Raw genomic sequence first — 5695 nt, 5'->3', positions numbered from 1 at the left:
TGCATATACACATTATTTGCTACCAAGGTTGGTAGTCTTTGAGTACAAGTCTTTGAAATATTCCTATATTTTGAGTTTACTGATTACAAGAGGCTAAAGGATAAAAAAAATAAGTTTCCTTCGACCCTCTAAAGCTAGGACATACACACATGGGTCCTACCACCATGGATAACTTTGGTAACTTGGTTATAGACCCATTGAGTCCGAAATATGTTTTCTCCTCCCAAGGTAATGGTAGCATCTGGATTCTTAGTACCAATGAAAAGATAAACTTTGATAACTTTTTATTCCTCTTCCTATCAAAGTTGCTTGAGATTGGGAGGCATGCACCACAGCTTGTTAGCATCAATGGTATAGATTCCTCCAAATAGACTCCAGTCGATGCCCCATCCTCTATGAACCCTTGGGATAGGTGGTCTAAACACCTCATCCAAAATCTTCATCACCAATTTTCAAAATCAATAACGTGGTGATTGGCATGCATTTTTTGAACATGATGGTGACTACCTGGAATTTTTGCTAGGCCGAATGAATATTTTCTTGTACCAGGAAAGTTCAATCTCAATACCATATAAACATTCAAAACAAATTTCCTAGGTTTTTCTATTATTTCAAGCATTTGCATCCTTCAACTGAAGGGGATCGGGGAGCACCACAGACGGAGAGTGAGAGAGAGAGAAGGAGACACGACACACAGATATGGGTGGGGAGACTCAAAGAGTGAGTAGCCCCCTATACACTTATGCTATGTATAAGGTATAAAAGTCAGTGGGCGCCCAGACTCTGGGCGACCGGGCAAGGCACAGACGCCTATACCCCAACAACCTCCCACTTAAAGGCGACTGTGCCTTTAAGCAAGGGAACCTAGTCTAAAGACTACAAAAGGTGAGAGAAAACTGCTCTCAACCGATGCCCACTGGCTGGCTGTGATCGTGTGCATCCGGCTGTCCTCCTCCCGTGTAAGTCCATACACCACCAGACGTACCGCACATGTACTGCAAGTATGTACGCAATACCTGCATATCTCCCTCGTGCACTATGCCATCATCAGTCAACAAACGACTGACAGCCCCAACTGCAAATGCTCCCACTGCAGCTGCGATATCTGGTCTCAAGATCAGCATCTCATACATGAGACCACCGAATGCCGATGCAATGCTTGCGGGCCCTGCTAGCTCTACAGAGCATGCATCAACATATATATCCCTGGAAATAGGCATCTCTGACTGACAAGGCGTGTCAGCCACATGCATCTCCTGACTGTCCGCATAAGATGCATCAACCTATCGTGCAACCTCAGAGCAAACCAGCTGCTCTAGGTGTCTGCTGGAAGACATATCCTGCACAACTATATCCCCATGCTTACTGTCGAGCATAGAAAGGAATGACTGCATAATCGCTGACATCTCAGTCTCCTCTGCAATCATCCACTGTAAACATGACCACTCAATCTGCTGTGACTCACTAGAGCTCTCATGCTCTAACTCCGTATGCATAGACTCTTGCACAACGTCCTCCTGTCGTGACTCATTAGAGCAAGACCGCTCTACCTGTCTATCCTGCATAGAAGTATCTCGCACAACTGACTCTCTACTTTGCTCAGTCACTAGCAAAGCATGCATGTCTGACTCTGTCCTCACCACTCTGTGTGACTGCTCAAGTCATGCCCCAATTGTGTGCACAACGAGCTCACTACTCTGCACTCCATGCAAAGCACCCTGCAACCCATGAGCAAAAGAGACTTGCTTGCTCTCTTGCTCTCTACCTGGCTGCATGATCACAGAGACAACACCGTCTCTCACGTGATCCACATGCAATGGGTAACCTGTACCACTCCTGGCACCTCTCACAAACACTAGCGAACCCAAATGCATCACAAAAGATCGCTCAAGCAGCGATACCCGACATCCACTATCCCGTAACTGTCTGAATGAGATCAAATCCCGTCTCAGATCTGGCACATAATGCACATGACGCAAGGTAAGTATCATACCACTGGGCAAGGACAAACATACGTCTCCTGCACCCTCAATGTCATACACAACACCATCAACCATGTGCACACAACCAAGTCTCCCACTAGAAAACGTGCTAAACCACTCACGATGCGACGTGACATGGAAAGTAGCATTTGAATCTAGTAACCAATGTGAAGACAATGTGCAATCCGATATGCAATCCGTAGACATAAGATCGTCTGAAGACAAGCTAGATGTAAATGTGACATCGTCGTCACAAGCATACTCAGTAAACACCGTACTGATCTCACTAGCATATGTCATGCCCAAATCTGCATCACACATCTGTCGCCTCCGTTGTCTCAAACGCCTGAAACATCGACGCCTAATGTGCCCTCTATGTCCACAATGCCAACATGTCAAGTCTCTATGCCGTTGAGACTTGCGTGTGGGACCAATCTCTCCCATGGACATAGAAGTGGGACTAGACTCCCCTGTAGACATGGATGTCGCGTACATAGCATGTAAACTCTGCCATAAAGCATGAGTTGTAGTCTCCCTCGAGACCTGGCAGTCAACAGACTCAACCAGATGCAAACGAATCGTAGACATTGCTAACTCATCAAGATCCTGCCAATCATCATCACGCATAGACTTGGGCTTCACCGATAAACCACACAAGGGTTTATCCTGCCCCAAATCCGCCAATGCAACAAGCATATGCTCCTTCCAAGCAACAAAATTTACACCATCAAACTGTGTCAGACCATAACGCTGGAAGTCAAATGAAAAATCATCTATAATGCTCTCAAAAGAGCAACCAACAATGAGTAGCAAATGTCAACCAAATCAGCCCTAAACTGGCTCGAATTGCATCAAGAAAAGTTTGCAAATATGGCTGTAAAATCTGATGCAAAGTTGCACCAATAACCGTGCAAAGCCTTGCACAAAATCACAAGTGAATATGACTTAATCGCGCATAAATATCTGACAAAATTTTGGCAGAGTCTGCTTTGTAACTGGAGCAAAATCTCAACAGTAAACCTCAAAGAGACAATAATATATGCCACAATGGCCAATCCAGGAATAAACTCGACCGGAATCACCTCACAAAGTCATACATATGAGCATACCCGCTCTTGCCGGAGTACCACTCAACGGCACCTCAAATGACATACATGTGAGTGATGATTGCTACCAAAATACCTTTCAATCGATGACCAAATGTCTACCAGATAACTATAGCAACATTTCGCAAAACCTTGCAAGATCTGTCGCTATGCGCAATACGAAATACGGCACACAAGGGCATACACAAGTGACTCCAAACTCCAACCAAATGATGACTGAAAATCACCTGTCAAAGTGGGAGTAAACTCAACCTCTAAACTGTCAAAGAGCAACCTACGGATACGTAGAAGCTATGGCGAGAACCTGGATAAAATCCAACAGATTTCTTTTATAAATTGAGCCAAATCTCAAATAATCTCAGCCACAAACAAATACACAAATCCATATATGGCATACATAAACCGCCAAGACCATGGCAACATAGCTCACTCTCGCATGAGTGGCTCTCTGGACAAATGCATATCCAAAAACCTGTGTACACCTATGAATTTGTTGGTTGCTGCAAAGAATACTCCGTGTGTGAGATATACCAAAAACAGTGTTTTTGGGACCCGAAAGTGCACAAATAAACCTGCTACTGTACCTGCTGTAATTCAAAGCAGAATTTCAGCAAATAGACATCACCATCGCGTTCGGAGCGTGCCAAAACCCTTACCTAGATTCCTGGATCATGTAGATCTGACTCTGTATGACGGAGCTACGCAAAAAAGTGCGTTTTAGAGCCGGAAAATGGCAAAAACGAGCTGCACACAATCTTGAACCTGCTCCTGCTCCACTCTGCGTGATGCAATGTCCTCTCAATGTAAGCTCCAACGCAAGAGCTCTGCCACAACAGCATCCAAGCACTCGAATGTCAAGCTCTCCTCCGCCGAGCACTTCTCTAACGAGCTCCACTGAGCTCAAAAGCTCCTCTCACCAAGGAAGCCGCAACCGCCTCCTCGACCAAGCTTGACCACACCAAGCTCCTAAGCTCCAAAGACAATGCTCCTCAAGCTAAAATCTCTCTCCGTGAAACTCCACGATCGAACTCCACCGTCGAGAGCGAGCGAGCTATCGCGCGAGCTATCGTCTGGAAGCTCTCAAAGCCGTCGTGCTCTCCGCGGTCACCATATCTCTGGTACAAATTGAAGGGGATCGGGGAGCACCACAGACAGAGAGTGAGAGAGAGAAGGAGACACACGACACAGATATGGGTGGGGAGACTCAAAAGAGTGGCAGCTCCCCCTATACAGTATACTCATTATAAGTATAGGGTAACAGTGGGCGGGCGCCCATGACCTGGGCGATTGGTCAAGACACAGACGCCTATACCCCAACATCAACATCCAAACATCAATCTAAAAATATCTCCAAGATTTAACCTAGGCCCTAATACCACTATGAGGTCCCTGCCCCCTTTTTAAGGAGCGGAGTACCTTTGATAGGTCTCCAATCTTGAGAAATAAAAACCAATGGACATTGCCTTAGCTACTACATAGCCACGAGCATGAACCATTAGTGAAGGATTGGTCCTATCTCGCTATGGCAGAGCGTGACCACCATAATCCTATCTAAACACTATCTATAATCAATTATACCTAAGAGTATAAACCTTAGAGTGACCAACCTGTGCACTTTTTCCCCCGTGTTTCAGAAGCATAGCTGCCAAGGTTCATCTCTTTTAAGATTTATGACTGGAAAAAAAAAAAACTTATGGCATTGGATAGCTACCCGACTCATCGGGTCCACCCGTTCATAGAATGATACCATTAGGATATCATTCTCCCACTTTTCACACCCCACTCACCCTTTTTTTGTTACTTAAATTACTACCACACTATTTAAACATACATGTTATTTTACCTTATTTATGATACTCATTTGTTAAAACAACCCTTCAAACAGTATTACAAATAGTAATCAAGCAAGAAGTAGTCCATTTTTTAACCAACAACATTTGGATTAGGTTCACTTAAGAATCTCTACTTGCGCCATCAAGTTCGGTCGTTCTATACATTATCCATAAAAACCCTTGTCATCCTGAGTGTCCCATACCGCTTGACAAGTACTTGCTGTGCCAACCTGGGCATACTCCCACCATAGCAACAATGGTGCCAAAATGTGTGTCATCCTCACACCATGGCAAAACGTGACTGCAGTATCCAGCTGGGCCATCCTTGGTGTACTCCCACCGTAGCATTATTTGTGCCACCCTGGGCGGCATCTCATGCCTCGACAACTGCCACTTAATGCTAGTGGTAATAAGTAGAGAGTCTTGAGAGAAACCATACCAAAAGTATTGGACATACATTATTTCCTATGGAAAACAACTTAACCAAACATTCTTTCCTACGTGTCATACATATGCCATAATAGAGGTGCTTGCATGGAGCATAGGTTAGCCGTTTGCTTTCCCTACACTGGAAATCCTCGAAAGTGCATCTTGGAAAATCAGAAAGAGTCATCAAATAAGTTACCCCTTTCTCTGTCGAGCCTTCTGTGCTAACATAGAAAAACTGGGACTCATTGCAAACCACAATCACTTCCTTAATAAGGATGGCTTGCATTATTCTACCAACTTCTATTCTATCATGGAATTCCTTTGTGAGTTTGGAACTCCATTTGAG

The sequence above is a fragment of the Adiantum capillus-veneris genome, chromosome 2 (assembly GCF_014529385.1).
Source record: "Adiantum capillus-veneris isolate H3 chromosome 2, ASM1452938v2, whole genome shotgun sequence".
Taxonomy (NCBI): Eukaryota; Viridiplantae; Streptophyta; class Polypodiopsida; order Polypodiales; family Pteridaceae; genus Adiantum; species Adiantum capillus-veneris.
The sequence above is the reverse complement of the archived record's forward strand: the minus strand, read 5'-3'. Positions refer to the sequence as shown.